Here is a 22,416-nt window from a genome sequence, read left to right as displayed (position 1 = left end):
ACATCCTACTAATTTACTGAAGTTGTGTCAATTTTCATTTGAATGTCTAAACCAAGTAAATCATATCTATAAAGAACAATTAACTTGTACCCACTTTGACTAAGCTTATTAAAATCTTACTACTTACTATTACAAATTAGCATTTCGAAAACTCAAATGACAAGGGTAATAATCTTTCATAGATTCATAACTCCAGAGATAAAAGAAACTTATATTACCCCTCATCTTAATAGAAATCTCTCTAGCATTTCTCCATTATAAAAAAGTGCTAACTCTCAGGTTTAAAAAAGTACTGCTTATTATTTTAAGCAATTTATTCCTAGATTCTTTTGTATCAACATAAATGAATGCTGTATTTTGCCACAAACTTTTTCTACACTACTGATATAATCATAATAGTTTTTGTTATTAACACAGTAGTATGCTTAGTTCTTTTAATATTGAAAAACTTCATTAAAGAATTAAAGCCAACTTAGTAAGAGAATACATTTTTAATGTTACATTTTCTTAATGTTTTACTCAATATTTTCCCATAAATATTCAGTTGAAATACTGGTCTATATTTTTTCTCTTTGTGCTTTGTGCCTCATTTTTGTCTCACAGAAGTTGGTAAAATGCCATGCTCTATTTTTATTATCAGTTCCTGTGTTTAAAATTAACAATTTTTATTTGACTATTTGAAGGCACTTGCCAATCCATCTAGGCCAGTTTTGTTGTTGTTGTTGTTGTTGTTTTCTTTTCCCCTGTGGTTCTTCTTTTATGGATTTGTATTCATAAGGATTTTTTTTTCTGTATATTCATTTAAGATAAAGAGTTCCCAGCAATTAATTTGTTTAATCTTATCTATTATTAATTTTTTCACTCTTTATACTGGCAATTTGGTTCACTTTTCTATAATATTATCAAATTAGTTAGTGGCATTTCCACTTTATTAGTCGTAAAATTAAGCTGTTCCCAGATTTGTGAATTCAATAGGGGTTTTTTGTTTTTGTTTCACTAATTTACTTTTCAAAATTTTTATTTTGAGTTTCATTTGCCTTATTTGTTGTTGTTGTTGTAGCTGTTTTAGCATTACTAAGGTGGAGGGTTCTTAAAAATGGCTTATTTAGTGATCTCTTTTTCACTTTTCTTCACAAAAAGTATTGAAAATATTTAGATATTAAATAAAGTATAAAGTATTTAAAGATACAATATGTTCCAAAGGACTTATAAAGAGTTTTGGAATATTACATTGTTGTTTTCTTTTTTAAAAACTTCTCTTTTTGTATGATTTGTTCTTAAATTCACTAATTCTCCAGGCTTATAGTAATCTAAATTTATGCCAGAATTCTTTCTCTAATTTTGTGGTTCCTTAATACCCTATCTCTTCTGAAATAGTTGCAGTGTATTTTCTTTGACCTAGAAATTCTACAATTTCACTATCATACTTCTGTCTATGCTTGTTGTTAAACCTGAAGTTTCTTCATATTTTTATTTTCCTCTTTGGGTCTAATAACTTTTTATTTACAGAACCTATGCCAGGGTAATTTTTTACAGCATTATCCCTTGCACTCACTTCTGTTACGATTTTTCCCCTCCCTCCCTCCACCCCATCCCCCAGATGGCAAGCAGTCCTTTACATGTTGAATAGGTTACAGTGTATCCTAGATACAATATATGTGTGCAGAACCGAACAGTTTTCTTGTTGCACAGGGAGAATTGGATTCAGAAGGTATAAATAACCCAGGAAGAAAAACAAAAATGCAAGCAGTTTATATTCATTTCCCAGTGTTCTTTCTTTGGGTATAGCTGCTTCTGTCCATTATTTATCAACTGAGACTGTGTTAGATCTCTTTATCGAAGAGATCCACTTCCATCAGAATACATCCTCAAACAGTATCATTGTTGAGGTATATAATGATCTCCTGGTTCTGCTCATTTCACTTAGCATCAGTTCATTTAAGTCTCACCAGTCCTCTCTGTATTCATCCTGCTGGTCATTCCTTACAGAACAATAATATTCCATAACGTTCATATACCACAATTTACTCAACCATTCTCCAATTGATGGGCATCCATTCATTTTCCAGCTTCTAGCCACTACAAACAGGGCTGCCACAAATACTTTGACACATACAGGTCCCTTTCCCTTCTTTACTGTCTCTTTGGGGTATAAGCCCAGTAGAAACACTGCTGGATCAAAGGGTATGCAGTTTGATAACTTTTTGAGCATAGTTCCAAATTGCTCTCCAGAATGGCTGGATGTGTTCACAATTCCACCAACAATGTATCAGTGTCCCTGTTTTCCCACATCCCCTCCAACATTCCGCATTTTCTTTCCCTGTCATTATAGCCAATCTGACAGGTGTGTAGTGGTATCTCAGAGTTGTCTTAATTTGTATTTCTCTGATTAATAAAGATTTGGAGCATATTTTCATATGTCTATAAATAGTTTCAATTTCTTCGTCTGAGAATTGTCTGTTCATATCCTTTGACTATTTATCAATTGGAGAATGGTTTGATTTCTTATAAATTAGAGTCAATTCTCTATATATTTTGAAAATGAGGCCTTTATCAGAACCTTTGACTGTAAAAATGTTTTCCCAGTTTATTGTTTCCCTTCTAATCTTGTCTGCATTTGTTTTGTTTGTACAAAAAGTTTTCAATTTGATATAATCAAAATTTCCTATTTTGGGGTCAACAGTGATCTCTAGTTCTTCTTTGGTCATAAATTCCTCCCTCTTCCACAGGTCTGAGAGGTAAACTATCCTATGCTCTTCTAATTTATTTATAATCTTATTCTTTATGCCTAGGTCATGAACCCATTTTGACCTTATCTTGGTGTATGGTGTTAAGTGTAGGTCAATGCCTAGTTTCTGCCATACTAATTTCCAATTTTCCCAGCAATTTTTGTCAAATAATGCGTTCTTATCCCAAAAACTGGGGTCTTTGGGTTTGTCAAACACTATATTATTAAAGTTATTGGCTGTTTCCTCTTTGGGTCTAAAAAAATCTAGACAAGTTTATTTTATGTTTGACTCAAGCCCTAATCTCTAACTAGGAAGCTATCATATATTGTGACACAGCCCTCAAAGAAGAAATTGTATTGAGTTGGGAACCTATCTCCTAGTACAAGGGCACCAAATGGAAAGTTAATTGGTTCCAGTCCATATCTGGTACAATACTGGAGGGGCTGAAGATCACTTGTATTTTTTGTAAGAGTTATTAAATCTTTGTGTAATTTGCAGCTCTTCTTCAATGTTCCTGAATTAGGTCTCTATAAAGATAGATTTATATAGGTCCTTTCACAAAATATCTTGACTCAAAATCTTACCCAGTCTTCTTAAAAATTCTTCTTTTCCATTAGCCTATGAGACATTGCAAAGAGAAGTTAAAAGAAAACCACCATCATTCTATCATCCTCAAGAGTGGCTACAGTCTAAGCTACTATTTTGAGTGAATTTTCAGTTTGAATTAGTTCATTTATGAACCCTTTGCAAATGATAGTCAAATCTATATATCTTTATGTAATCTTCAGACAGACAGATAGGTAAATGGATAGATAAAAAGTGTATTAGCAAACTTCCTACTGGAAATCTCCACTGCATATCTTGTAAAGGTCTTGGTCTTGGGTGTCTGTCTGTCTTTCTCTGTCTCTGTCTCTGTCTCTCTCTCCCTCTTTCTCTCTCTCTCTGTGTCTGTCTGTCTGTCTCCTCTCCCTCTCCCCTCTCCCCTCTCTATCTCTCTTTCCATCTTTGTCTTTCTCTGTGTATAAATATATAAAACTGAGCTCACACTTCCCACCCTAAAGAAAACATGCTACCTCTATTGGCTAAGAAATAGATTAGTTGATCAGTGGAATAGATTAGGTTCACAAGACAGAATAGTCAACTACAGCAATCTAGTGTTTGACAAACCCAAAGATCCTAACTTTTGGGATAAGAATTCATTATTTGATTAAAAAAAAAAAACTGCTGGGATAACTAGAAATTAGTATGGCAGAAATTAGGCATGAACCCACACTTAACACCGTATATCAAGATAAGATCAAAATAGGTCCATGATCTAGGCATAAAGAACGAGATTATAAATAAATTAGAGGAACATAGAATAGTTTATCTCTCAGACTTGTGGAGGGGAAAGAAATTTATGACCAAAGATGAACTAGAGACCATTACTGATCACAAAATAGAAAATTTTGATTATATCAAATTAAAAAGCCTTTGTACAAACAAAACTAATGCAAACAAGATTAGAAGGGAAGCAACAAACTGGGAAAACATCTTCACAGTTAAAGGTTCTGATAAAGGACTCATTTCCAAAATATATAGAGAACTGACTCAAATTTATAAGAAATCAAGCCATTCTCCAATTGATAAATGGTCAAAGGATATGAACAGACAATTTTCAGATGATGAAATTGAAACTATTACCACTCATATGAAAGAGAGTTCCAAATCACTATTGATCAGAGAAATGCAAATTAAGACAACTCTGAGATACCACTACACACCTGTCAGATTGGCTAAGATGGCAGGAAAAAATAACGATGAATATTGGAGGGGATGCAGGAAAACTGGGACTCTGATGCATTGTTGGTGGAGTTGTGAAGGAATCCAACCATTCTGGGGAGCAATCTGGAATTATGCCCCAAAAGTTATCAAACTGTGCATACCCTTTGATCCACCAGTGTTACTTCTGGGCTTATATCCCAAAGAAATACTAAAGAAGGGAAAGGGACCTGTATGTGCTAAAATGTTTGTGGCATCCCTGTTTATGGTGGCTAGAAACTGGAAATTGAATGGATGCCCATCAATTGGAGAATGGTTGAGTAAATTGTGGTATATGAATGTTATGGAATATTATTGTTCTGTAAGAAATGACCAGCAGGATGAATACAGAGAGGCTTGGAGAGACTTACATGAACTGATGCTAAGTGAAATGACCAGAACCAGGAGATCATTATACACTTCAACAATGATACTGTATAAGGATGTATTCTGATGGAAGTAGATTTCTTTGACAAGAGACCTAACTCCGTTTCAATTGATAAATGATGGACAGAAGCAGTTACACTCAAAAAATGAACACTGGGAAATGAATATAAACTATTTGCATTTTTGTTTTTCTTCCCGGGTTATTTTTACCTTCTGAATCCAATTCTCCCTGTGCAACAAGAGAACTGTTCGGTTCTGCAAACATATATTGTATCTAGAATATACTGCAACATATTTAACATATATAGGACTGCTTGCCATCTAGGGGAGGGGGTAGAGGGAGGGAGGGGAAAAATCGAACAGAAGTGAGTGCAAGGGATAATGTTGTAAAAAAAAAATTACCCTGGCATGGGTTCTGTCAATAAAAAGTTATTATAAGAAGAGAAGAGAAGAGAAGAGAAGAGAAGAGAAGAGAAGAGAAGAGAAGAGAAGAGAAGAGAAGAGAAGAGAAGAGAAGAGAAGAAGAGAAGAGAAGAGAAGAGAAGAGAAGAGAAGAGAAGAGAAGAGAAGAGAAGAGAAGAGAAGAGAAGAGAAGAGAAGAGAAGAGAGAGAAGAGAAGAGAAGAGAAGAGAAGAGAAGAGAAGAGAAGAGAAGAGAAGAGAAGAGAAGAGAAGAGAAGAGAAGAGAAGAGAAGAGAAGAGAAGAGAAGAGAAGAGAAGAGAAGAGAAGAGAAGAGAAGAGAAGAGAAGAGAAGAAAACATGCTACCTCTAAACCTCTCCATTTCTAAGAAACTTATTCATCCTTCCAGTCAACAAGGTTCACAACCTCAAAAGTCATCTATGATTACTCTCATCACCCTCACATCTCCATATCTAAATCAATTCCCAAGATTCATCAATTCTTTATCTACATTTCTAACGTTTCTCACTTTTTTACCTTTCTCTCTACTCACACAGCAAAATTTAGGTCTTCACACACTTTCACCTGGACCATAGTTTAACTTCTTACCAGGCCACCTTGTTTTTCTTTCCTCTCTCCAAAATCTCCCTTCACAAAGTTGACAAACTGGTATTCCCCAAATCTTTATCTGACCATTTCATTCGCCTATAACAAAATGTGTGTGTGTGTGTGTGTGTGTGTGTGTGTGTGTGTGTGTGTGTGTGTGAAAAAGAGACAGAGAGAGAGAGAGAGAGAGAGAGAGAGAGAGAGAGCAGTTGCTTCCAACAACCTCTATGATAAAACCAAAAAACCTGAACACAATATTTAAACTAATCCACTACCTCGTTCTCACTTGCTTTTTATTTGACTTACTAATTCATGAATTCTCTGATTTAGTCAAAATGACTGACATACCTATTCTACATGTGCAACATATCGATACCAATCTATATAACTATATAACTTTACCCATGACTGGTATGTTTTTTCCCATTTCTTAAAATTCTTAGCTTTTATGAAGAGTTAGCTCAAATATAACATTTACAAAGAGTCTCACCCCCTTCTCATTAAGACTTGATCCTTCATAAAATTATTTTGTACATTTTCTAATCCCTAAGAACATAAAAAAGTTCTTTGAGGACAGGAGGTGATTGTGTTTTATTTCTAGACTCCTACTACGCAGTCCTACTATAGATAGCAGTATACACAGCAGTGTATATAGCAGGTGTTTAATACATTTGATGAAATGAAAAATTATGTTCAGCTTCTTTTACTTCATGATCATGATTTTGTCTGTAAAAAGAATTATAACATATATACTTTCTGAATAATCAAAAACTTACCTCCTTAGTAAGAACTGTGAAATAAGTGATATGTAGGTTATTTTATTAGTAATCTGAAAGTTATGAGTTACTGAAAAGTTATACACTTCAAGAGTTATAGACTCTCTTCAAAACAATTACATTTCAAATATATAATGGCATAAATAAATACCACTTTTCTTTTTGTCTTTGAGTATTGCTCTCCTGATAATCTGTCAACTGAGAATAAATTACCCAATCACCTGCAAATAATTTTTTTCTGAAACTTATGATAAAAATCAATTTTTCTAAAACCTGTATTTGTTTGTATATGCATAAATATCATACATCTCCAGATAAATCAACTCAAAACCTCAAATACATACATGATGTATATATTTGTATCTGATATGTTCTGGTTTTATATTATATAAATATTTATAAGATTTCTATCATTCCTTGAGGTTTCCTATAACAAAGAAAACCAATTAAGTAAAAAACTAGTAGGATAATGAACTCATCTGAAAAGGTATGCAACATTCCACATATATAGTACTACCAAATATTCTTTGTTTTAAATGAACAAAAAACTGTTTTGATCCCTCCTACTCTACATCCCATTGGAGAATAAAAAGAAAAAAAAGGAAAAAAATTACTTATAAGAAATACACATCATCAAGTAAAAACAAATTCTCTCATGGCTGCTTATATGTATATGTGTATAAAGACAAGTATGTATGTATGTCTCATTTTATAATCTAAATCTATCACATGTAAGAGAGTATGTTTCATCTTTAGTCTTCTAGATGGTAATTACAGATTCCACTTTTTAGAACTTTCAAAGTTGTCAAAGTTGTTTTTATTATATTCATTTTTCTTCTGCTTCTACCAATTTCTTTCTTCATCAGTTTATAAAAGTCTTCAAAATTATTTGTTTACATAATTATTCTGGATTTACGTCACATAAGTCTTTCTATGTCTCTGAAATCATCTTAATAGTACAATAGTATTCCATCAAATTCATATATCTTAATTTATTTTCATTTCTTAACTAACCAGGATCTTTTTGGTTTACAGTTTGTTGTCACTAGAATCATTCTGGTAAAGGACTTTTTTTTCCATTTATTCTCTCTTTTGAATACAGGCCTACTAGTGACATAGTCAGATCAAAGAGTACACAAAGTTTAGTAATTTTTGTATAATTCCAAATTATTTTTGAAAATGATTTTGCCTACTCATTACTTTCCTAAACCCACCTAAAAACTAAATATAACCTAAGATATAAGAGGATAAATGGAAGCCTTGATTCTAATTTTGTACATATCACAGATAAAATTTGTTTGATGAAATAAATTCATTACTCCAAGAAGTCTTCACTTCAGCAGGATGGATATGTCTCAAAGAAAACAGAGGTCAAACTTTTTTGTGCCACTATAGATGCTCCCTTTGAGCCATTTGACCAGAAATGTTGTTCTGGGGAACACTGTAGAATTCTGGAGATGATATTTTGCAAATTTAAGCAGTTTAGGGCATCCTTGGACCAAATCGTAGTTAAACACAAAGCACAAACTTCATGCTCCAAGCCCTAGAGATCACTTCCACATCATGGTGTAGGGCTAAATGGAGAACTGTCCAATTAAGCTATACAGTTTAATATACTAAGTTTAAAATAAAATTAACATAAAATAGATAATAATTTTTTCAGGAAAAAGTTATGTGCTTGAAAAATGCCATAAATAATTCTTAATCAATATGTCAAAATGTACTAACATATATGGAGAATATTATCTTTAGGATTTCCTTCTCTCTTATACCAATTTTTAACTTGAAATGGGAGGAAACCATAGTAAGATAACAAGAGGACTGTGTATCATATGCAGTCCATATTTAATATGGTTATAAATACAGTATGTGGCTTTGTAAGAAGAAAAAAAGGTAAAAATAACAAATATTTCCCTTTTTTCTTTACTTAATAATTTTATTTTCACCACTTACATATAAAACAAATTTTACATTTGTTTTAAAACTTTGAGTTCCAGATTCTCTCCCTTTCTCCCCAACCTCACCCTCCACACTGAAAAGACATATGTGTTACATACTTCCATAAAAGTCATGTTGCAAAAGAAAATAACAATTTCTCCCCCCCCCCAAAAAAAAAACCCTCAAGAAAAATAAAATGTAACAGATTATGCTTCAATCTGGATTCAGCACAATCAGTTCTTTCTCTGAGTACAAATACAATTTTTCATCAATAAGTCCTTCAGAGTAGTCATGGATCATTGTATTGCTAAGAATAGCAAAGTCATTCACAGTCAATCATTCCACAACATTGCTATTATTTTGTACACAGTACATTTCACTTTGCTTGAGTTCATAGAGGACTTTCCAGATTTCTGAGAGCATTGTGCTCATCACTCTCCACAGAACAATAATATTCCATTATAGTCACATACCACAATTTATTCAGCCATTCCCCAATTGATGGGTACCCATTCAATTTTCAATTCTTTGCTCTGAGAAAAGAGTTGCTATAAATAATTTTGCACATATAGGTCCTTTTTTAATGTTTTCTGGGATTCATGTCTAGTAGTAGTATTTTAGGCCAAAGGCTATGCATGATTTTACAGCACTTGAAACATAGTTGATATTTTTTTATTATTTATCAATTGGGGAATGGTTATTAAAACCAGGAAAGGTAAAGAAAAAAACATCTACAGAAATGTATACCCTAATTGTCTCAGCAAAAAAAAAAAAAAAAAAAAAGTTTAATGGTTTCATGGAAGTCTGGAAAATGCTGAGGAACACTGATGTAGCCAAAAAAAAACCGTCACATAATGAAATGTTATATTCTAGGAAATATGATCTAAGGAAAAGCTAATTTAAGTTCTCAATGTGTAGTATCAATAAATAAGAAGGGGTAACAATAGTACTACATGATTCCATTATTGGAATTAGTACTACCATCTAAAGGAAGACTAAGATTTCAACAGTACTATTTAAATAAACAATATGCTCATAAGTGAAAAACTACTTCCTATTCCAATTCCCTCATACTGAGCTATATATTCCTGAAATTTTAAAACTTTTAAAATTGCTACTATGAACATCTGCTTTTACTGCCTTTTTTCCTCTTGTTCCTTTACAACTTGGCTTCTAACCTCATCATTCAACTGAAACTGTTCTCCCCAAAAATTGCAAGTGGTTTCTTAATTACAAAAGCTAATTTTTTTGTCTTTGTCATAATAAATCTATATGCTGCAACTAACAGTACAAACTACTATTTCTTCCTGCATGGAGTAGTATAAAGAACATTGGACTTGGAATCTGAAGACTTATATTCATGAGTTCAGATCCAACCTCAGACACTTAACAGATGTGTGATCCTAGACAAATCACATAACTCTGTTTCTCATTTGTAAAATGAGATGAAGAAGGAAATGGCAAACCATACTAGTATCTTTGTCAAGAAAACCCTAAATAGAGTCATAAAGAGTAGAACACAACTGAAATAAATGAACAAGAAGAAATTCCTGCATATTCTCACTTCTTTGGGTTTTCTTGATAATACTCTCATTTCCACCTGACTATTCCTTCTCAGCCTCCTTTGCTGACTGATCATCTACACTGTGGTGTACACCTCCTAATGGGGGTGTTTCCCAAAGTTCTGATCTAAGCCATTTCTCCTGTCCTTTACAAAGTTACACTTTGGTAACTTCATCAGTTCCCACAAGTTTAGTTATCTGATGCAGATGATTCACAGTTCTGAAGGCCCAATTCACAGCCAAGAGGCCCAATAGCACTGGAAAGAATGAGGAAAATGAATTCAAATGTGGCCTTCAATTTTATGACTCATGACCATGGGAAAGTCACTTAATTTCTCTCAGTTTCAGATTCCTTATTTGTAAAACGGTAATGACAAAAGTACCTGTCTCACCAAGTTGTTATGATAATGAAATGAAATAGTATCTGCAAAGCACTCTGCAAATTTCAAAGCATTATATATAAATACTATCTATTATTACTATTATTATTATATTAATACAGTCCCAATTTCTCCCTTGAGCTTCAATTTAATATTACCAACTCCTATTAGAAACTAGAAGAACGAGGGAAATCTAAGTTCAATATGTGCAAAACTGAACTCTGCATATTATACAATCTTTCCCCTAAATTCTGTCCTCTAAAACTTCCTAAGTTCTGCTGAAGATATCACCATCCCCAGTCCAAAACCTAGAAGCATTATGCCAGCCTCTCTTTCACATCATAAATCATCCCATAAAAGAAGTTGCTTGTCCTCCAAAGAATGAAATACTATTGTACATGAAGAGTAAGAGGCAGAAGATGAAAAAGGATAATGATTTCTCTACCAGATAAAAGAAAAAATTGGTTTTTTTTCCCAATATATATCAATGCTATAATAGAGAATATTCTAAGACATATCAGTGATTCATTTGGGCACAGATGACACTACCAGAAGGAACTTAAAAGGTAAATGGAATTTATGTAGTCTTGGAGAAGAAACAAGCCATGGTAGAAACAGTATACCCTTCACCCTTGTCTTCCCTTCACCCTTCCCTCAAAATCCATCAGTTGAGGCAGAATTTATCCTGCCCAGAAAGCTAAGAATAGTAATCAAGGCAGGAGATGTATTACCATTGCTTTCATTTCTCCATTCTCTACCCCCACGGCACCCAGACTCACTAGGGCAAAGGTTCTTAACAGTTTCTGAAATCATGGATTCACTTTAGTCCTAGTCATATCTATGAAGTCCTTCTAAAATTAATGTTTTAAAATGCATAAAATTACATAGAAAAACAATTATATTGAAGTGCAATTATTAATTTTTTTAATTTCACAGACCTTAGGCTAAGGACCTCAGTCCTAAAGTAGAATAGGCTGGACATGAAACATGGCTGCTCAGAACACTTGGATAAGAGGCCAGGAGTTATTAATAAAAAGATTTGGAATGAGATTAAGACCCATCTGCATTTCTGAAAGGAACCAGTTGAGTACTTCAAAGTTTTACCTTGTCTACAGGACGTAGTACACCTGATTGTAACCACTCACAACCTAACTAACACACAGTTGGATTGTAAGGACCTTCCACTGACTTTAAATTAAACTTTTTCTATGTGAAGTCTCCCACAAGCAGGGATGAGGATCCTTGAAATAAGTAACCATCTGTGTTTTCTTTGTCTATCTCAGCCAATAGCCCATTCCCTACACACAATAAATATTTAATAAATGTTTGAGGGAGGGTTTTATTTTCTTTCAATCACTATTGCCTGTTAAAGAAAAACATCAATTTGGAAATGGAGTAGCTGGCAAATAAGAAAGAAGGCAAATTGCTCAGTGCTTATGTTAGGTTTTTTTTTTTTCCTCTGCAAAAAAGGAACAGCCTTTACACTGAAAATGACAGACACATCAATGACTGATGGGATCAACATTCAAAGTAAGTAAGAAGATAGTGAGAATACAAATCACCTAGCGCAGATGAACTCCACTTTCAAATACTGAAAAACTCAAAAATGTGATTATTGAGCAACTATCAATGACTCCTAAAAAAAAAAAAACGTAGAAAATGATAGAAGCATAACATCTGAAAAATGGAAATTATCAATTTTCAAAAAAAAAAAAAAAAAAAAGGAAAGAAAACAAGGTCTACAATCTCTGGAGCAGCAAATTTAACTTCAATCTTGGGGAAATTCTCTATCAATCACCTATAATGTTCGGGCTAGCTTTCTGGAAGATCTCAAGATCAGCCCGAGTCCTTGATCTTAGTGGAATAGGCAGGAGAGCCACCAGGATAATCAAAGATAGAATGTCCCATTTCCCAGACCTTATTTTGCGAATACGTGTGAACTAGAGAACCATTATATCACCATACTAAGTACTAATTGAACCAGAAAACCATCATCTCATCAATTCCACTGAGTTAATACCTTGTTTAAAATATACTTCTCCAGAGTTCAGGCCCTCTAAAATCACCAAAAATAAAGTTGACCATCTTTTGGAAAGGAAGTAATGGGTGCAACTAGGTAGTGAAACACTTCCTAACTGTGTGACCCTAGACAAGTTACTTAATTCCAATTGCCTCATCAAAAAAAAAAAGGGGAGGGGGGGCAGGGAGAGAAGGAAGTAATGATTAGAAAAAGCAGTATATATTCAGGAAGAAGCCATAATAATATTTTTCCTTTTTATTACTAAAACTAATAGATGGGGATATTATCAGTATTGCTTACTGAGATTTTTGGCAAGGCTTGTGATAAAACACTTTTATTCTATTCTTGTGGAGATGGAAAAATATGAATTAAGTGATATTTTTTAAAAATCATATGGATTGAGAACTGATCAGAAAATGTTATCTGGACATGAAGACTTAAAGAACAAAATGAGAATTCTCAGTACCACCACCAGCTACTCCCAACTAAACAATGAAATTCATATCAAATCAAATAATAATCAAGAAATCCTATGAGAAATTATTAGAAATTACTTCTTTCATCTGGAAATTTCACAAAAAGTCAGGTAGCAATTCAAGGCAATGAAAGAAGGGGCTACCAACAAAGACAAAAAGCCAGAACAGGAAAAAAAGCCCACAAGCCTCCTAATATGACTAAGGAAAGGAAAGGGACAAATAGATATACCTTCTTCTGGTTATAGACCCATAGAAGAGAATCACTGAACCCTCAGGGAACAATAGATATCTGTGACCAATGTAAACACAGCTTATTCAAGATACTCCAAAATACCTCTAATCTGTAAAAATAATAGAGCTCCAACATTATTCAGCACTCTGAATCTCAAAGATCCAGGAGAATATATACTAGATAAAGGAGGTCAGGACATGAACCTACATGACCCAAGGAAAGATCAAACAGAACCAACTAACACACCCTAAATACCAAAAGTGGATGGTTTGTCTCAATGCAGGAACTAAAGCTGGAGAGATCAGTTAACCAAAAAAACCACTGACTAGGATCAAAAATTAATATAAATTGAGAGAGGAGAGAGAAGAGAGGGAGAAGGAGAAGGAGAAGGAGAGGGAGAGAGGGAAGAAAAGAGGGAAAAGGAAGGGGAGGCGGAAGGGGAAGAGGAGGAAGCATGCAAGGGAGAACAGAGGCAAATAAAACAAACTTCCTGATACTAAAAGGGATAAAAGAAAAAGGAAAGAAAAGAACTGGAATAGAAAAAGGTAACCATCAACTGGGAAACTACTGAAAAATCTGTGCATATAACACAATATTATTGGTCCATAAGAAATAAAAAAAGAGAATTTCAGAGAATCATGGGTAGGATGAACTAATATAAAGTAAATGGAACCAGGGAAATAATTTACATAAAAAGAACAACATAAAGAAACACAACTTTGAAAAGAACTCTCACACTTATAAAATAAATAAGAAGTATGTAAGTGCCTTCTGACAAGCAAAGCATTCAAGGTGCAGAAAGATCCACACACTTTTGGACAGGATCATTATAAGAACTCATTTTGTTTTCATTATTGCAATATTTTTATTAAAATTCTCTCATATTTTTAGTTGGGGAAAGGGGAAATTAGCAATATTGATGTCAAAAGAGTTTTTCTAAAAATGCATAGAAGAAAACAAAAATAAGTTTAGAACAAAACACAAATAAATAGGACATTTTTGAAATTAATGAGTAATTTGTTATAAACTTTTAAAAAACAAGTAATATGAATAGAGAATTAGAATTTTTTATACAATCATCTTTTTATGTCTTAACATGACTATAGAAATGCATCCTTTTTTGGTTCTAAGTTCAAAATTTTTAAAACCTATTAAAAAAAGAAGAAGAAGAAGAGAATTCATTGGATAGTCACTCTCAGAGAATTCAGTGTGAACATGCCAAGAAATCTCCAAGAAAGTATTCCAGATATCTGTGCAGTTTAAGATTTTTTTAAATCAATTCCTTGAATAAAGGTAAACACAGATGGTGTGTTCAGCAAATTTGTAGACAATATTAAGTTTGGAGGGATAAGTAATACATTTGGGTACAGAGTCAGGATCTGAAATGATTTTGGAACAATGGAATGGACATCATCAGATGATATTCAATAAGAAAAGATGCAAAGTTTTGTACCTGGGTAAAAAAAAAAAAAAAAAACCTCACAACTGCAAGATGGGAAGGCACAGTTATATTGCAATTTTTCTGGAAAATATCTGGGCATTTTAGTATATTGCAAGGCCATTGAGTCAGCATTGTGGTATTATGGGGAAAAATTTTAATGCAATCTATTGCTAATGCATTAAGAAGGATATAGTTTTAGGAACAGAGAGGTCACAATGTACTTTGCTCCACTAAGCTCTTTTCTGGAATATTGTGTTCAGTTCTAGGTATTTAAGATATAATGATATCTGGTATTTAAGAAAGACAGTGATAAATTACAGTGTCCAGAGAAGAGCAACCATTAATGCCTAAGAACTTTAAGTTCATGTATGAAGATTACTGAAGGAATTGGTCATATTTAGCCTGGAAAAGAAAAGATTGAAGCCACAAGAACAAATTGTATCTCTCTTCTACTCTATCTCTATTAAGAGATTTGGAAGCTATCACATGCCTGGTGAAGACAAAACTGGGAATAATAAATGGAAGTTGCAAAGAGAGTAATTTGAACTTGATGTCAGGAAAAACTCCAGAAAAATAAGAACCATACAAAAGTAAAAGGGGTGTCCTCAAGAAACAGTAGGTTCCTACTCCTTGGGAGTCTTCAGGTAGAGGCTAGATGACCACCTGTCAGGAAAACTACAGCCGGGATTCCTTTTTTAAGTGTAAGTATCCAAGTTTATCATTAAGGTTTCTTCCAATGCTCAAACATGATGATTCTGTTTTGGTAAGAAATATAAATCAAGTACATCTGTGGCACATGATAAGAAAGATCTGAAAAAAAAGAATTCAAAAACTTCTTCAGGCATGTATCAATTATTAAAAACTAATCTGTAAAGAAGTCAAGGAAATAGAATTTAAATGCCAGAATCAAGTCCCCTGAAAATCATAATTGAAAAAAGAGAAAAGGGATTAATTATCATATTTCAAAAAAATCCTTAAGGAAAATTACACAGGTTTATATTTAGAACCAGAATTCAAAGTAAAAATAGAATCACCTCGAAAATGAAAATTCCTAGAAATATTAGAACCAAAATCCCGAGCTTCTAGTTCAAAGAAAAGATACTATAACCAGCAAGAAAGAATTCAAGTACTGAGGCGCCCAAGTCAGTATAATACAAAAACTGGCATTAACTACTTCAAAGTAGATGCACTTTTAGAATAGGATATTTCAAAAAACCAACCCTTAAGACACTTATATCTAAAAAATAGCGAACCACCCCCCTGCCAAGATTCAATATAATCCTTAAAAAGAAAAAAAAAAAAAATGGACCTTTTAGGGTGTCCTTTCAATGGTTTCAAGCATTTATAAACATATGCCCTACTCAGATCTTTAGCTTTACCTCCTCCATCGAGCTCCCTCAGCTCTAATGAGTAAGTTTTGCTTTATCTTGAGATGGCCCAGACCTCCAAGACACTCAAACTATTCCATACTATGTAAGTATGTATTTTCAATCCCCAATTTCCAGCTCTGGTTTATGTGTTGTAAATTTTTTAAGGGTAGGGTACTTTCTTTGCTTCTATTTATAGAACTCTAGCCCTTAGCATAGTGCTTGGGATATAGAAAACACTTAATAAAAGCATGGTGCACCTTTCTATGCACAATAAAAATACAAGAGATGAGTAAAAATTTTGAAATGAAAACATGTGTCAAAAGAAACCTAAGGAAAATACATTTGAAAACAGGAAGTGGCAGAAAAATGCTGAAGAAGTACTGAGAGGAAATTATATAAATTATAAAAAGAGGGGGAAAAGACTAATATCCCTTCAGAATCCTAATGTCTTCAAGGTTTACAAAGAGAATTGAATTACAGAGAAAAGGCCCTAGGCAGTTTTACTTTGTTACAATGAACATAAGGAAAAGCAGGGAACAGGAATACCAGAGGGAGGAAATGAAGAAAAATGGAGTGTAATTTATTATTTTCCATAATTAGGTTAGAAAAAAGGAAGAGTAGACAAACATGGAAGAGGGTGGGGGCAGTAGGCGAGATAGAAACCTCATTTTTATCTAAAGCAAAGTAGCATTTAAAAATTATGCAATAAATACACACACACACACACACACACACACACACACACACACACTCTTATTTTAATGCTCTATTAACTGAACTTAGCAAGAAAAGAGATAGGGAAGATAATAAAGGGCTATACTTTTATCTGATGCATTCAGTCTCAAAAAAAAAAAAGTCCCTAAAATAGAAATTAAACACAAGAGATAAAGCAATTTAAGCTGTCTCCACAATCTAACCCTGAAGAGGTAACAAGCTGGTGATATAATAGCAGAGGCCAATTCTTTCAGCTCACTCTGTATTCCCTCCTCCCTGGTCACTACATTTTGGGAGAGCTACACAAGCAGACATATGAGCTGGCAACAGAATTCAACTCTGTTCCCCACTCCTCAGTCTGGCCCAGCTGAAAATCAAAAAACCAGAAGCTTCTTGTGTCTAAAAAGTCAGTGAGGGAACTACAGCACAGAGAAAACGAGGGCAGGATGCCAGGATATGTGTGGTGTTAGGGAAAGGGAGTGACATCCATTTGTGGCCAGTCCTGTCCCCTCCAGAAGTCATTTGGTTCAAAGACTGAAGTTAGTAAAAAGTGAATTTCCTCAGTATGAAAGGGGACTGGGACAAATTTGAGGCCCCAACCTGGAGAAACCATTCCATAAAAGGGAAAGAGTCAAAAAGGGAGCAATAGGGAAACAAAGTGGGGAAATTAACAAAGATGTCAAGAATAAGAAAAGTCAGTTGAAGCCCTTGAACTTAAGCAGACAAACCAACATAGAAGATATTAAGAAAGGATAATGGCTTATAGATCAGCTAATATTTTGCAATACAAAAGAAAAAGAATCAACACCTGATGAGGCAGAGGACCTTGTAAATTCCAAAGATAGGAGGACAGAACCACAGCAAAATGTTCCCTAAATTGCTTCAAAAAGAAACAAAAATTGTGAAAGCAAAACCTACAGCCTGCAAAGCAGAAATCATTGGCAGAATACAAAAACTTGACCCCATGGTAACAAACCTCACCAAAAAAGACTTATTAATTGGATATGCAAATACACAAAAAGTCAAGTACATTATGGAAGAAGCAATAACAGCATTAAAAGAAAACATCTCTATATGAGCAAAAACTTTCATCTCAAAAACAGAAAGGCAATTTGGAGATTAGAGGTCTTCCAGAAAAACACTATAATATTACAAGAAAACTGTCCAGAACCTCTGAACACAGGAAACAAAATGCCAATCAAATACATTCACAGATTGCTTTAAAAAAAAAAAAAAGTGGTATAAAAGGGAATACAGAATATAATAGAAATAACTTTTTTTTTAAATCCACTACTTAAAAGTACCACAATTTCCACATAGAATGTATTAGGGAGCATTTTAAAGGAAAGTAAGCATAAGAAGCAGTGGTACAATCTGGATAAGAGGAGAAAAGGAGGAAGAGTAAAATAAAAACCGATTATTTCAGTCCTGTTCACCACTTTCTTTGTAAAGAGATGTTGTGAAGGTAAAATCCACAGAACTTAGCAACACCATGAATATGGTAGATAAGAAAGGGAGGTCAAGGGAGGATGATGGTACCCTCAAAAGTAATAGGGCAGTTAGAAAGAGAGAAGAGTTTAAAGAGGAAAAATTAACTAATTTGTTTTGGTCATGCTCAATTTAATATATCTAAAGTATACGAAGACCATTGGAGATTTAAGACTGGAGGCTGAGAAAAAAGTTAAAGCTAAACAAACAGAATAAAGATGATAATTGAAATCATGGGAGCTAATGAACTCATTAAGTGAAATAGTATATAAAGAAAAGAGAAGAAGGCTCAGGATAGACCCTTAGGGGGCAGTTAAAAAAAAACTTGACATGGATGCAAATCCAACAAAGGATACTGAGAAAAGCCTCATTTCAGTAAGAAAAAAGTGACACTATAAGCCAGAAAAGAGTATCAAGGAAAAGAAGATAATTCAGTATTCTAGCTTGTAGAGAGTTCAAGAAGGATGAATTTTAAGAAAAGGTCAATAGATGGAGTAATTAAAAGATCATGGCTAAGTTTGAAAAGGATGGTTTTGATAGAACGATGAGTTCGGAAACCAGACTACAATGCATTAAGAAAAAAATGATGAGAAAGGAACTACAGGTCCTTATTGTAGATAGCTTTTTAAGAAGTTTAACTATAAAACAGAGGAAAGATAGGGGACGACAGCCAGCAGAAATAGGCAGATCAAATAAGGAATAGGCATATCAAATAAGGCTTTCTAAGGATGGAGTCGACATGAGCAGGCTTGTAGACTTAGGGAAAGAGCTAGCAAAGAAAAAAATGAAAATGAAGAGAATCCCTCAGGGAAGATGGGATGGAATAGGGTCACTTGCACAGGTAGAGAGAATTACTTTTACAAGAGTTACCTCTTCAAATAAGATGGGTGAAAGAGAAGATGACGGTAGAATGCATTTGAGTGAAAAAGGATAAGGGGAAGAAGAGTTGGCTCAAGGAGTGGCCTCAAATTTTAGGTAAGATTCTCAGTTAAGATGGTAAGAGGAGAAAAGAACCACAAGAAATTTGAGGATTGAAAAAAAAAAATTTAAGTTGCTGTGGTATCTGGGATAGTGAATCAATTAGGGAGGTGTGAAAGGATAGCTTGGTTAAGAGTACTTAACTCAAAACTGTGTTGGACTCAGTTAGCATGATTTCATCATTATCTCCCCTTCTTTTAAGCTGCAAGAAAATAGGAATAAAAGTAGCAGATGGTGGGAGTAGTGGGGCAAGCACCTGGAGACTCAAGCGTACTATAGCCAATTCAGAGGTGATGACCTGGGTAAGAAATAATAGGCTGAGGGAATTGAACAATGAGGGAATATCTGAAGAGATCATGGTTTATGAATGCAATGCAATATTAGTGAACCTTAAGAAATGAGAAACTAGGTGTAACCTATATAAAGTGATACAGAATGAAGTGAACAGAATCAGAATGGAAAATTATATAATGGCTATAACAAAATAAAGAAAAACAACTTCAAAGATTTAAGAACCATTTTCAGTGCCAACCACTCATGATTCCAAAGGACCAGTAACAAAGCATATATCCTACTTCTTGATAGGTGATAGACAAATTCGAAGAAATATGAAAAAATTTATATGAAGTAATAGAGACTGAAGTAAACAATACCAGCAAGACAATATATACAATGACTACAACAAGGGAAATAGAAAGAACAAAATCAAATACAATATAATCATAATTACTAAATTTGGACAAAGCTAAAAATTGAAAAAATACACTTTTCCCCATACACTTTTCCACATATACCGGAGAAGTGGAGAATTGGAGAACTGGAGATCTAGAATGTTACATATGCTGAAGGACAAGATTAATGTGCTGATTTATTTTATTAAACTTTTTTTCCTTTAAAAGAAAAAAAAAACTTTGTTAAAAGGAAATGCTTACTAAGGAGGGGTAAAGAAGGAAATATTCAGAAAAGAATGTAATATAAAACAAAAAGTATCACTAAACACACACACACACACAAAACACAACACCAAATGATGCCATAGGTTATTAAATATTGAAAGTAATTTCCAAATAGTAAAGCACTTCGTTTATTCCAATAAAAATATACTTTGAAAATCATCATTAAGAAAAGAAACAAAGGGTCTTAACTCAGGCCCTATGTGGCAGTCTATTTTTAACACCTCTTACTCAAAAGAGACAGGCTTCAGAATCATAGGGCTTAAGCTTTCAAAGTTTTGTGAAGTTTCTTTCAGTTGGGCCTGGGAAGAAACTTTTAAAAACTAAGTCCCATTGTAGTCAAGTGAGAAAGAAAAGAATTCTGAAGAGTATACACATCTGTGGCATCTCAATATGAATAGCAACAATGGACCCCTATAAGGATATTATTTGGAATAGAGGGAGGTGGTAACTTTTTTGCCTGTTAAAATGAAGGAGTCTAATAATGGTCACGAATATAATTAGGAACTATGAATTAGGGGAATTATCAAATCAATTTCCTTTATATGTATACATGTTAGTGAATATAGAAAGGTTAAATAAATGCTATGAGATACTGAGGGGAAAGTCAAAGAAGGGACAAAGGAAGGTAAAAAAGCAGAAAAGACATTTTAAAGTTTTTTTTTTTTTTTTTTTTGGCCAAACTCCATTTCCTAAGGAGGAAACTGAGGCAGATAAATGTGGTCAAGTGACTTACCAAATATCAAACAGTAGATATACGGCAAAGCAGAATTATACTCATCCTCCTGCCCCTACCTCCCCTAAAATTTTCTCTCAATCCAGGAATTGAGGCTGTTCAAAAGAGATAAAACTTGAAAAGAAATTTGAAAAGGATAAGAAGATGACTAATTGATACTACTTACTTATAAAGGGCTTTAGCTTTTTAAAATAAGAATTTAATACTTACCACTTAAAGTCATGCATTCCACTGTTTCAGGAAATCTGTAATATTCTACTTCAATAAGAGAACACTCCTGGGAAAGAAGAAAAAGGAAGAAAGACCTTTGTCAATAGGAGTCTCTCATTTTCATTCATTATTTTCAAGTTGCAAAACTAAAACCAAACATTTTTCATAAAGAAAAATATATTTTCTTTGTTAGGATCACAGAATCTGATAGCTGGAATGTAGCTTCAAATTCATTCATCTATCTAATCTTCATCGGAAGCTTGAATCTATTCTAATAGTCCTCAGTTGAAAACCCTTCAGTGAAAGAGAACTCATCGTAGCACAGTCTCCTTTTAGGCTGCTAAAAAACAAATCAAAATATATTTATGAATAATTTAAGGCACTAAGGATATACAAGTCTAAATTATGGTCTATAAAAGAAATTTATAATCAAATAACACATACACAACACAACACACACACACACACACACACACACCCCAAGAACCTTATAATCAAATCACACACACACACACACACACACACACACACACACACACCCCCCACAGAGTACTGTTCTTGATTCTTCTACCCTAGTCAAGAAATCAGTTGTATGATATTTCTCACTCAAATATTACAATTCTAACTTCCATAATAAAAAAGTATATAATTAAACATAACATTGTTTACCATAGATCACATGTGTTATAGGAGTTTAGTGAATAAGGCCAATGAGCACTAGAATTCAATGAAGCCCTAAAAGATATTACATCTCCATGCCTCTGCACAAATTGTCTCTTATATCACTAGAAGGAACTCCCTCCTCAAATAAATATTTGTAAAAGATGTTAACACAGTGATAGCATTTGATGTAGAATTAGTAGATACAATTCTCCTGGTGGTGGTCACTCACCAGGTTCTGATATATATTTTTTTTAATGTTAACAAGATATCTATCTCGATTCCAAGTATCAATATTACTTCCTTTTTTTTCCTAATTACATATTTTTATGCCAAAAAAGGATCTCAGCAAAGGACCTCCCTTTATACCTGAGCAAGGAAACCTGAAACTTCTCTGAATAAGAAGTCATTTGAAATTAAATCTATTTAAAATAAAAACTTTTCCCCATACACATATATACTTCCCATTAAATCACCAATAGGGACTGTTTTTTTAAACAGAGTCAACAAAAGATGCAACAAAAGATAAGAAATAACAGAATGAGAAAAGGAGATAGGGA

The 22,416-nt window shown here is 33.6% G+C and overlaps 1 protein-coding gene across 1 annotated transcript in view; it reads right to left on the bottom strand.

The window, feature by feature from the left end:
- Positions 1-21,622, bottom strand: part of NCOA3 (nuclear receptor coactivator 3) — a 105,123-nt gene extending 83,501 nt beyond the window's left edge. The window contains exon 1 of the mRNA XM_051976531.1: positions 21,197-21,622. The gene's annotated coding sequence lies outside the window, so the exon portion shown is untranslated. The remainder of the gene's footprint in view (positions 1-21,196) is intronic.
- Positions 21,623-22,416: the final 794 nt, after the last annotated feature.

This window comes from Antechinus flavipes, chromosome 2, assembly GCF_016432865.1.
Source record: "Antechinus flavipes isolate AdamAnt ecotype Samford, QLD, Australia chromosome 2, AdamAnt_v2, whole genome shotgun sequence".
NCBI lineage: Eukaryota > Metazoa > Chordata > Mammalia > Dasyuromorphia > Dasyuridae > Antechinus > Antechinus flavipes.
The sequence above is the reverse complement of the archived record's forward strand: the minus strand, read 5'-3'. Positions and strand labels throughout refer to the sequence as shown.